Below are 12,805 nucleotides of genomic sequence, written 5' to 3'. Positions count from 1 at the left end.
GGAAATAGAAAAGTGACAGGTAGCCAATGTTTCCACCTTGGCCAGCTAAACATTGGGTTGGAGATGTAATATGAACTGTAGTAGTTATGGAATGAAGTACCCGTTCACCTCTCTAGAGTTAAATTTATTTTTTGACATTGAAGGCCCATCTTTTTAAAACATAAAGGACGGATTGGCCTTTATCTTATTTAATTTTAATTAAACTCAACAACATTTATTAGCTATCTTCTGCGTGCTAAGCAAAGTACAAGGTACAAAGTACATGCTAATGAGTTAGACTAAAATAGGTGATGATCCATGAGACATGCGTGAGAAACACTGTGTATGGTATTAAGAACAGAATGCTAAGTAATATTTTAGTTCTAAAAATTGTTCTTTAATGCATGTGTAAGAAAAATACCCCCAAAAAATCTTCCAGTTGTTTTCATGATTATGCATGAGCCACCCTTAAAAAATGGTTTTCTGTGCCCAAGAACACCAGGGAATCCTGTAAGAGACACCCTGCTGTTGAATGCAGGGTCTCTGCATTGATGCAGAGGCAGCATTCCCCATCAAAAACCCTGAATTACTACTATTCTAAACTGACTACTTGCTGGTCTCTGTATGCCAGTAGTCTTCAAATTTTCTTGCTCAGCTGTGAATTGTGCAAGACTGTTGAATCACGGATCTGTACCTCTGAAACAAATAATGCAACATATGTTAAGAAAAAAGAAAAAGAAGATAGCAGGAGGGGAAGAATGAAGGGGAGTAAGTCGGAGGGGGAGACGAACCATGAGAGATGATGGACTCTGAAAAACAAACTGAGGGTTCTAGAGGGGAGGAGGATGGGGGGATGGGTTAGCCTGGTGATGGGTATCAAAGAAGGCACATTCTGCCTGGAGCACTGGGTGTTATGCACAAACAATGAATCATGGAACACTACATCAAGAATTAATGATGTAATGTATGGTGATTAATATAACAATAAAAAAATTAAAAAAAATTTTCTTGCTCATATGTCCCCAAAATAAGTATAAGAACTAGATACCCCTTTGCATATCCATAGACCATTATCTAAAATGTTTCATTATTAGCTTAAATAGTTGCAAAGAAATAATTTCCAGGATATTGTAAATATTCACATTTTTAAACATCAAGCATTTCATTGCATCTTTAAATAAATGCAATAGAATCTAAATACCATAGTGTTCGATACCCACCATCATCTATTTAAAATACACATGAACATACCCTTTGACAGTTGGACTTTATACACAATACTTTCTTTCTGTGAAATGTAGCCATTGCATTTCCCTTACATAATGTGATATTTATGTTTGAAAATATTTCATTGATCATCCCATTTGTCAGCTACAAATATATATCTGAACTGAAATTTTTAGGAAAAAAGGTTATTTCTTTTGTAAACATGAAGCTGTGTTAAATTATTTTTCTGTATTGCATTATTCTTAAAATTATTATTTGCATACAGTTTATTAAAGCAGTTTAACTATGTTTCCAATTTTGAAAAGTAATTATTGGACCAAACAAGTGAAATGATATTTGGAATATACCTTTTCATGCAATAGATTTTTTTCTCAGTAAATTCATGCAAGCTGGGATGAATATTATGTAATGCTGAAATGAAACAGGATTCAACAGTTGAATTATATATATATATATACACACACATATATGTGTATATATGTGTGTGTATATATATATAGATATATAAAAGATTTTTTATTTACTCATTTGAGAGAGAGACTGACACAGAGAGCACAAGCTATTAAAAATAGAAATACCATATGATCCAAAAATTCCACTATTGGGTATTTACCCCCCAAAAATGAAGACAGTAATTAAAAAAAATATATGCACCCCTATGTTTATTGCAGCATTATTAACAATAGCAAGATATGGAAGCAACCTAAGTGTCCATCAATAAATCAATGGATAAGGAAAATGTAGTGTGTATACATATAATAGAATATTACACAGCCATAAAAAAGGATTAGATTGTTCCATTTGAGAAAACATGGATAGACCTAGAGGGTATTATGGTAAGTCAAATAAGTCAGACTAGGAAAGACAAATACCATATGCTTCCACTCATAAGTGGAACCTAAAAAAAAACAAGCAAACAAACAAAAACCAGAATCAGACCTATAAATACAGAGAACTGATAGTTGCCAGAAGGGAGGGGAGTGGGGCATAGGTAAAATGAGTGAAGGGGAGAAGGAGATACAAGCTTTCAGTTATGGAATGAACAAGTCATGGGAATAAAAGGCACAGCATAAGGAATATAGTCACTGATAATGTAACAGTATGGGACAGATGTTAGCTACATTTGTGGTGAACACAGCATAAAGTATAAACTTGTCAAATCACTAAGTTGTATACCTGAAACTAATGTAACATTGTGTGTCAATTATACTCAAATTTTAAAAAGTCAAAATAAAAATAAAATTAGGTAAAACTGAAACTTGTATATTTTAGGTTTTTTTCCCATTGCCCATGAACAAAGACCTATATCCTTAATAAACTTTCACTTATTAAAACATATCAAAGCAGGGCGATTGGGTGGCTTAGTTCGTTGAGCATCCGACTCTCGACTTCAGCTCAGGTCATGATCTCAGGGTCCTGAGATAGAGCCCTGCATTGGGCTCTGCTCTGGGTGTGGAGCCTGTTTGGGATTCTCACCCTCTCTCTCCCTGTCTAAAACAAAACAAAAACAAACAAAAACACATACCAAAGCAACTTTAAAAGGGCAAGGCAAATAGAGAGATAGCCACTTGATATTCATATATAGATAACTACTTTCATTTCATAAAGATTGTCAAATTTATAATTATGAATCTGACAGAATTGGAGCAGCATTATCAATATCTGAGAGGAGACACTGATCCTTTATAAGTGGAGATGGTTTTCTAAAGTCCATTGCCTTGCTAGATTGCATTTGAAGAACATTTTATTCTATGCTTGGAAATGAACATCAAGAAGTAGTACGGTTAGGGCTTAAAAATGGATATGGCTGTATTGATGATTGTTGTTAAGCACATTCTTTATAACAGAATCCACAAATATTCTGGTTAAATTAATCTATATTATATAAAGAGGTGATAGAAATAAAATAAATTTGCAGGAAAGAGGTTAAAGAATTACAGTTAGTAGGAGTCTTGCTCCCAAGTCCAAAAAGGAAGGAAGGAAGGAAGGAAGGAAGGAAGGAAGGAAGGAAGGAAGGAAGGAAGGAAGGAAGGAAGGGAGGGAGGGAGGGAGGGAGGGAGGGAGGGAGGGAGGGAGGGAGGGAGGGAGGGAGGGAGGGAGGGAGGAAGGAAGGAAGGAAGGAAGGAAGGAAGGAAGGAAGGAAGGAAGGAAGGAAGGAAGGAAGGAAGGAAGGAAGGAAGATGGGACGTCTGGGTGGCTCAGTCAGTTAAGCGTATGCCTTTGGCTCGGATTATGATCCCAGGGTCCTGGGACCAAGCCCTGTGTCAGGCTCCCTGCTCAGTGGGGAGCCTGTTTCTCCCTCTCCCTCTGCCTGCAGCTCCCCTTGCTTGTTCTTTCTCTCTCTCTCTCTCTCTGTCAAATGAATAAATAAAATCTTTAAAAAGAAAAAGAGAGAGAGAGAAAGAAAGAAAAGAAAGAAAGAAAAAAGAACAGAACATGGATTTATAATATTTGATTATTTTTGGTAAAAGGTCGTGAAATTATTTCTCCTATAGATCTAGACAAATGTTTAAGAAAAGCTACTCCTGATATATGTTTCATTTTCATAAAGATGCAATGTTGATCTGTCAAAGTGAACATGGACGTTTGTACCTCTCCTTCTTTAAAATCATGAAAAATACTCAGCCAAACAAAAGCACTTAATTGCTATTTTTTCATTACTTAAGATGGTGAATATGCCAAGATGATGTACTCCATAACCAGTTACTATTCCCCAGCATCTTTGTTGCAAATCTTAACTATCTTAAGATAAATTGGTATATGGTGTTGTGTATGTCACTCAAAACAAATACCAGAAGAGGCATTTTAACATGAAACTTACTACAGGGAGTTATTTTCCCAAATGGTGGAGGGGCTGAACAGGCAAAAGGTAACTCTGATATTCCACAGCAGGAGCAGCTGCTATCCAGGGAAGAGGCTGGAATTACCAGAGCCCAGAAGCTCAGAGAAAGAGTCCTATAGAGCTGGGGCTCACACCTCTGACAAGGGGCACAATCCAGTTGCTATTACTGCTCTGAGAACATGCCCAGACACTGGTACCAACAAGGCCAAAAGAGACTGGAGACCAGAACCAAATGCAGTTGTCAGATGAAGGCCACTGCTAGAGTGATACTGAGAGGAACAGCAAAGAAACAGGGAGGAGAAAGCCCCTTCCTCCATCCTTTCAGTCTCCCTCTATGGTCCGTCCCTATTAGCAGACTCTTAACAGGAAGCCAGGTAGCAAAGGAGAAAGAGTCTATGGAGTCCCAGCCCAGCCCCATGGAGTAGTCCATGGGAGAGGAGACTTGCAGCCTAGAGGTAATATCTTCATAAATGGCTCAGCATAAGGCTGAGGGAGGCTGAGGGATGACCCGTGTTTGCTTTTACCCCACTCAGTGCACCCCGAGGCTTTGAACAGAGTCCCACAAATATAGGCACTCAATAAATATTTGTTGAATCAATAAATGAATAAATGAAAAAAATTAAATGAATAAATGGAATTCAAACATGGATCTCTCTGATGGCAAGGCCTACAATATTAACTCTTTTTACTCTCCCTACAACACCCATCGCCTTTGAGAAGGAATAAACCAAAGAGAATGTGTTTCCACTTTACAAGTGTGCCTGTAAGTGGCCTTGGCAGCTTGTTTTATTCGTGTTTCCGATACTGCTAAAGTGAATCAGAAAGAAGTGATAAAACATCAGCAGTGACTAATGACTTCCAGTCTGCCTCTTTCACAACAGAATTTTACCTGATGACCACATTGACATAAAATCTTCACACAGAGACAGTCCAGGTATTATTTTGTGCTAAACTGGAACTACAAATAAAATGAAGGGATAACTATTATGAGAATCTCAGGAATGTTTCAGATTGAGACCAATTTGTATCTGTTAAAGCCCATAGAAACGTAAATGACTTCAGTGCCAAACAAGTTGTTGTAAATGAATGCTAGCCTTATTAATCCCATGGCTTCACACCTTGCTCTTGAGAATGGTCACTTTCTGTCCTTGCTCCCTGCTCTGAGTCATGCACCATAGCACAACCTGCTCTTCAAAGTTCAGAGACAACCATGCTATTTGCATTTGCATTTTAAAGAAAATAGAAAGTGTTTTCAGATAATAAAAACCTAATTCCCTATGACCCAAGCCTGACAGCCCATTAGGGTGCACCCATTCTAGCAGCAAACAGGTAGGAATTTAGACTGTTTTTTTCTACAAGTTGTGATAGACTTAGGTAACCTTTCTCAGTGCTGTCAGACACAGGGCAGAATACCAAGAGGTATACCCTCAAGAGGAATGATAAACAGGTCTCTACAACCTTGGGCCACCTTTCACCCAGCACCAATGTTTCAAGCTACATTACTTTTAGCATCAGCCAGGTCTCTGTTCTGTGAGGCTGAATGCATCTCAGTAGAACTTCTTTGGAAACTTGAACCTGGCCTTAAAACCTGTTCTAATGTTTTCCACATCACCTTGACGTTCAAGGCCATGTAATGATGCTGTGAATTCCTGAGCCTCCTTTTGGCAAAAGTTGGACATTAATGTAGTTTTGGTTTTGAATGTCATCTACTGATTGTATTTTCTGGAAGGAAAAACTGGTTTTTGCCTGATGCTCCATTTGGAAGTGGATAAAGTTTCTCAGTCTTCCCTCACGTGTAGGGTTTCCAGATTGCATTCCCTTTCTGATTCAGGTGAATGAGGCAATGGGTTATTTTACATTCAGTCATGCTCACCTACAGTAGATTTTATGAAGGTTATGGTATTAAAACTAGCATCTCACTTAAAGAAATGAAGTGTTGGCATCTGAATTGGAAAAGCTTAGGCAGAGGTGGTTTTGGTTCCCTGTGGAGTAATGTTGGACCAACATATAGCTTTAGCTATGGTGGGTGTCTCCTCCTTTAGACTCCTCTGTGGGGAATGTCTCAGGGCACACAATTTGGAACTGGTTGCCAAAGCAAATCACTGTTGACTTCTTGGATCAGAATGGGTAATGGATGTCTGGAGCCACTGAGCCAAACAAAGGCAATTCTTATCATTAGTCTTTCACTCCCACCACATATACCCTATTCTCTTTTGTCATCTCTTTCTTCTCATTGGTCTGTGACTGTTTCTTCTTCTTTTTTTCTCCTTTGCTTTGTTCTCCCCTGTCTGAGTCTTTGCTGTTTCATGCTTAACCTAATGTTATCAGAATTTAAAAGGTTGTGAACCCCCAACTTAAACAATCTTTAAATTGTGGTCTGGCACTTAACCCTACACCTAAAGGGGCTGGAGGAAAACCAGCAAATAAAGCCTAAACCCAGCGGGAGAAGAGAAATAACAAAGATCAGAGCAGAAATCAATGAACTAGAACCCAAAAGAACAGTAGAACAGATCAACGAAACTAGGAGCTGGTTCTTTGAAAGAATTAATAAGATTGATAAACCTCTGGCCAGATTTATCAAAAAGAAAAGAGAAATGACCCAAATAAATAAAATCATGAACGAAAGAGGAGAGATCACAACCAACACCAAAGAAATATAAACAATTATAAGAACATATTATGAACAACTATATGCCAGCAAATTAGACAATCTGGAAGAAATGGGTGCATTCCTAGAGATGTATAAACTACCAAAGCTGAACCAGGAAGAAATAGAAAACCTGAACAGACCCATAACCACTAAGGAAATTGAAGCAGTCATCAAAAATCTCCCAACAAACAGGAGCCCAGAGCCAGATGGCTTCCCAGGGGAATTCTACCAAACATTTAAAGAAGAATTCATACCCATTCTTCTGAATATGTTCCAAAAAATAGAAATGGAAGGAAAACTTCTAAACTCATTTTATGAGGCCACCATTACCTTAATCCCCAAACCAGAAAAAGACCCCATCAAAAGGAGAATTACAGACTAATATCCCTGATGAACATGGATGCAAAAATTCTCACCAAAATACTAGCCAATAGGATCCAACAGTACATTAAAAGGATTATTCACCACAAACAAGTGGGATTTATCCCTGGGCTGCAAGGTTGGTTCAACATCCGCAAATCAATCAATGTGAAACAATACATTAATAAAAGAAAGAACAAGAACCATATGATCCTCTCAATAGATGCAGAAAAAGCTTTTGACAAAGTACAGCATCCTTTCTTGATTAAAACTCATCACAGTGTAGGGATATAAAAGGCATCTGAATTAGCAAAGAAGAAGTTAAACTCTCACTTTTTGCAGATGATATGATACTTTATGTGCAAAACCCAAAAGACTCCACCCCAACACTGCTAGAACTCATACAGGAATTCAGTAAAGTGGCAGGATATAAAATCAATCCACAGAAATCAGTGGCATTCCTATACACCAACAACAAGACAGAAGAGAGACAAATGAAGGAGTCGGTCCCATTTGCAATTGCACCCAAAACCATAAGATACCTAGGAATAAATTTAACCAAAGAGGCAAAGAATCTGTACTCAGAAAACAATAGAATACTCATGAAAGAAATTGAAGACACAAAGAAATGGAAAAACGTTCCATGCTCATGGATTGGAAGAATAAATATTGTGAAAATGTCTATGCTACCTAGAAAATCTACACATTTAATGCAATCCCTATCAAAATACCATCAATTTTTTTCAAAGAAATGGAACAAATAATCCTAAAATTTGTATGGAACCACAAAAGACCCCAAATAGCCAGAGGAATGTTGAAAAAGAAAAGCAAAGCCTGTGGCATCACAATTCAGGACTTCAAGCTCTATTACAAAACTGTCATCATCAAGACAGTATGGTACTGGCATACAAATGACAGATAGATCAATGGAACAGAATAGAGAGCCCAGAAATCGACCCTCAACTCTATGGTCAACTAATCTTCGACAAAGCAGGAAAGAATGTCCAATGGAAAAAAGACAGTCTCTTCAACAAATGGTGTTGGGAAAATTGGATAGCCACATGCAGAAGAATGAAACTGGACCATTTCCTTACACCACACACACAAATAGACTCAAAGTGGATGAATGTGAGACAGGAATCCATCAAAATCCTAAAGGAGAACACAGGCAGCAACCTCTTTGACCTCAGCGGCAGCAACTTCTTCCTAGACACATCGCCAAAGGCAAGGGAAGCAAGGGCAAAAATGAACTATTGGGACTTCATCAAGATAAAAAGCTTTTGCACAGCAAAAGAAACAGTCAACAAAACCAAAAGACAACCGACAGACTGGGAGAAGATATTTGCAAATGATGTATCAGATAAAGGGCTAGTATCCAAAATCTATAAAGAACTTGTCAAACTCAACACCCAAAGAACAAATGATCCAATCAAGAAATGGGCAAAAGACATGAACAGACATCTGCAAAGAAGACATCCAAATGGCCAACAGACACATGAAAAAGTGCTCAACATTGCTCGGCATCAGGGAAATCCAAATCAAAACCTCAATGAGATACCAGCTCACACCAGTCAGAATGGCTAAAATTAACAAGTCAGGAAATGACAGATGTTGGTGAGGATGAAGAGAAAGGGCAACCCTCCTACACTGTTGGTGGGAATGCAAGCTGGCGCAGCAACTCTAGAAAACAATATGGAGGTTCGTCAAAAAGTTGAAAATAGAGCTGCCGTATGACCCAGCAATTGCACTACTGGGTGTTTACCACAAAGATACAAATGTAGTGAAATGAAGGGGCACATGCATCCCAATATTTATAGCAGCAATGTCCACAATAGCCAAACTATGGAAAGAGCCTAGATGTCCATTGACAGATGAATGGATAAAGATGTTGTGTATATATATATATACAATGGACTTCTATGCAGCCACCAAAAAATGAAATCTTGCCATTTGCAATGACGTGGATGGAACTAGAGAGTATTATGCTAAGCGAAATTAGTCAATCAGAGAAAGACAAGTATCATATGATCTCACTGATATGAGGAATTTGAGAAACAAGACAGAGGATCACAGTGAAAGGGAGGGAAAAATGAAACAAGATGAAACCAGAGAGGGAGACAAACCATAGGAGACTCAATCTCAGGAAACAAACTGAGGGTTGCTGGAGTGGAGGGGGGTGGGAGGGATGGGGTGATTGAGTGATGGACATTGGGAAAGGTATGTGCTATGGGGAGTGCTGTGAATTGTGTAAGATTGATGAACCACAGACCTGTACCCCTGAAACAAATAATATATTATGCATTAATAAAAAAAATGAAATCTTGCCATTTGCAATGATGTGGATGCAACTAGAAGGTATTATGCTAAGCAAAATAAGTCAATCAGAGAAAGACAATTATCATATGTTCTCACTCAAATGTGGAATTTAAGAAACAAAACAGAAGATCATAGGGGAAGAGAGGAGAAAATAAAAGAAGACAAAATCAGAGAGGGAGACAGGCCAGAAGAGATTCTTAATCATAGGAAACAAACTTAGGGCTGCTGGAGGGGAAGGGGGTGGAGGGATGGGGTGCCTGTGTGATGGACACTGGGGAGGGTAGGTACTATGGTGAGTGCTGTGAATTGTGTAAGACTGATGAATCACAGACCTTGTATCCCTGAAACAATACATTACATGTTAATAAAAATTTTTAAAAATTGTGGTCTGGATTTTTATATATTTCTAATGCTGGTAATTACAGGCAATAAAGGAGTTTCACAATGGTTTCATCATCTAACTCATGGGATTGATGCTAATATCTCTTTTAGACAGAGTTGTAACTTTACCACCAAGATGATTTTCCTTTAGATTGACAGTCCTCAAAATAAAGTCTAAGGAACCTGCTGAAAGAAATACTTTCAGCGAGTCTGAGGTCAGAATTTTTTTAAAAAATGATAATACTAAGATTTTATTAGCCTTTTTTACGTTCATTCTCTTACAAGAGTATAGTGGAGTTTTCCAGAGGCTACATAATGTGTGAAATCACAATAGACTCATTGAATGCAGAAGCGGATATGAGAATACAGTGGTGTTCTATTACATGACATTAAAAAACTTGCAAAAATGTAAAACCATGCCATTACTGTCATTAATTTGTGTGTGTGTGTGTGTGTGTGTGTATAGAATATAGTTAGTTTTCACAAAAAAATAGGTTATTTCTGTTAACACGTAACGGGTCTATTAGGTTTAGCCTTATTATCATTTTTAAATGAATCAGCAAATAAACATTTATCAATAGATCTAATCCACATAAACACAATAGCTCTTTGGGGTCCTCAATAATTCTTGGGAGTATAAAGAGTTTAGAGACCAAAACATTTGAGAACTGCTGTGTTGGACTTCAATCTGAGCAGATAAGTATCAGTCTTCATTTTATTTCATTTTTTTTAAAGATTTTATTTATTTATTTGAGAGAGAGCGAGAGAGAGCGAGCATGAGCGCACAAGCAGGAGGGGAGGGCAGGGGGAAGCAGCAGGCAGAGGGAGAAGAAGCAGTCTCCCCCACTGAGCAGAGAGCCCGATGCAGGGCTCGATCCCAGGACCCTGGGATCATGACCTGAGCCAATGGCAGATGCTTAACTGACTGAGCCACCCAGATGCCCTGTCTTCATTTTATTTATTTATTTGTTAAAAATTTTATTTATATATTTGACAGAGAGAGAGGGAGAGGGAGAGGGAGAGAGCGAGCACCCACAAGCAGAGGGAGCAACAGAGGAAGAGGGAGAAGGAGGCTCTCCACTGAGCAGGGAGCCCAAAGCAGGGCTCAAATCCAGGACCCTGGGATCATGACCCGAGCCAAAGGCAGCTGCTCAACTGACTGAGCCACCCAGGAGCCCCCAGTCTTCATTTTAGAGTAACTTCCATAAAGTACAGACTTTGTGGGAGAGTTTTAATAGGTCAAAATAAATCCTGATAGTTTGAACTCCAAACTATGTTGTCAATCCAACCACAGCTCACTACCCTCATCACCTATAATCTCATCCACTTTTATTGGAGAGATTTTCTCCAAATGTGTTTAATTGCATCCACTTGTACCCCACTAGAATCTATTCTGCATATTGCAACCAGGACGACCTTTTAAAAATACAATCTGATCATATCTCCCCCTAGCCCCATCTTTCACTGGCTTCCCATCACACCCAGAAAAATCCCATGTGATCTGGTACTGCCAATCTCAACCCCCTCTGCAACCATTCCTCGCTGGTCCAATTGGCTTTCTTGCAATTCCTGGGATGAGCCTGGTTTATTCTTGTCTCGAGACCTTTGTCCAGGTTTTTCGCTGTGCTTGGAGTGTTCTTCTTTCAGATACCTGGGTGGCTTCATTTACCCCTCTATTATCTGCTCCAAGTTCTCTTAAAATTGTACACCATTCTCATCCCTCCCCCTTCTCTTTATTCCCTTATTCTTCATTTCTTTGATAGCATTTCACTTCCTAACATTATATTATATATGCTCTTTGCGTATTGTCAGTCTCTCCCACTAGAGTGAAACCATGAAGGCAGAGACTTTGACTATCCTACTCTTCACAGTATATCCAGTGCCTAGAATAATGCTTAGTACTGAGTAGATGCTCAATAAATACTTGTTGGATAGTGAGGTCTAAAGGCCCCAAATCCTTGTAGCTATGTCTTAAATCAACATGTGCTAACTGCTTAGCTGTATACCAGGTACCAGGGTACAGAACTGAATAAAACACAGCCTAAAGCCTATACTATCAATCAGAATGATATTAATCTTAGACAACAGGTCTAGGTTAGGTGATGGGAGAGAAGTACATATTAATTATGACTGGGAGATTCAAGGAAAGCTTCATGATGTAGGGAATAACTGAAAATGTCTAGCAACACTGATTTCAACTTTATCTTGTTTGGGCTTTGCAAAATAATCTTTTCCCTTTGTATAGTCTTAGCTGCAACCATTCAAGGCTTTTACCTTAAAACAACCAGAGGATCATTGGTTCATTCCTGCTACCAAGAGTTAGTTGTTTCAATAGGCAAGAGACACAAAGTAAGGGAGCTAATTTTTACTAAACAAAGAAGAAGAAGAAAAGAACATGATGAGCAGTGACTATTTGGGACCCCTGCTGCTGAAGAGGTTTCTAGGCCTTTAAGCCCCAGACACTTAGCCTAAATGATTTTTAACTTGGAGACAAAAAAATCACTAAATTTCACAAGCTCCGATCTGGTGTCAGGAAAACCCACAAGATCCAGTCAACGTTTTACAAGAGTCTTATATAAAGCATCAGATCAATGTGCTGTGAAAATTCCAACAAGCATAAAAAGAAATGAAAATTAAATATGTCAATACACATTGCCCACCTCCACACTGTTGCTAAATGAGAAATAAGAATTTGAAAGATTAACAAAGTGAGCGGCCCAGAGTCAGAGGAAGAGAGGGGAAAAAAGGAGAGAGAGAGGGGGAGACAAGGTGGGAGCGGGAGAGAGAGACAGATTATAAAGGGCTTTACTGAGACTCCCTAGTGTTTGAAAAGAATAGAGGTTTTTGCAATAAAGCCTAAAATAACACATAAATCCACGTTACCCCTAAATATTAGATGACTTTTTGGTATCATTCATCTCAGAACAGTGATGAAATGACTCTAGTGTATCAATGCTATTGCACAATGGAGAGCTTCTGGTGACTCCCCCTTATCCCAGTTTGTACAGATTTTCTTTTTTTTCTTGAAGATTTTTATTTATTTATTTGAG

Source organism: Zalophus californianus, chromosome 4 (assembly GCF_009762305.2).
Source record: "Zalophus californianus isolate mZalCal1 chromosome 4, mZalCal1.pri.v2, whole genome shotgun sequence".
NCBI classification, from domain to species: Eukaryota; Metazoa; Chordata; class Mammalia; order Carnivora; family Otariidae; genus Zalophus; species Zalophus californianus.
Note: the sequence above shows the minus strand (reverse complement) of the source record.